Genomic DNA, 363 nt, shown 5'->3' with positions numbered 1-363 from the left:
TGGGATTTCATTTTTGTTTCTTAGTGTTTTGTTTGTTTTTGGGCTACTGTGTGCTTTTCTTTCCACCAATGACAACTTGTCTTGTGCAATGAGATAAAATATATATAACAGATACACTTTTATACATATATTGATAATTAAGTATACGACGTTTTGCCTTGATAGTAGTTGTATTTGGGCGATTACTGTAGAACATGGGCTATTTGTTAATTTCTTTTTGTTTGATTTTCCTTTGTTTGGATTGTTTTGTGTGCAGAGAGAAAAAGTAATAGCAAGTATATATAAATACATAATTTCCTGCACGTGACCATGGAAAGAAGTACTTTTATAGTACTGTATGTGCTGTGGCAGCTGGGCATGCTT

The sequence above is a fragment of the Trypanosoma theileri genome (genome assembly GCF_002087225.1).
Source record: "Trypanosoma theileri isolate Edinburgh chromosome Unknown TM35_Tth_139_V1, whole genome shotgun sequence".
NCBI lineage: Eukaryota > Euglenozoa > Kinetoplastea > Trypanosomatida > Trypanosomatidae > Trypanosoma > Trypanosoma theileri.
Note: the sequence above shows the minus strand (reverse complement) of the source record.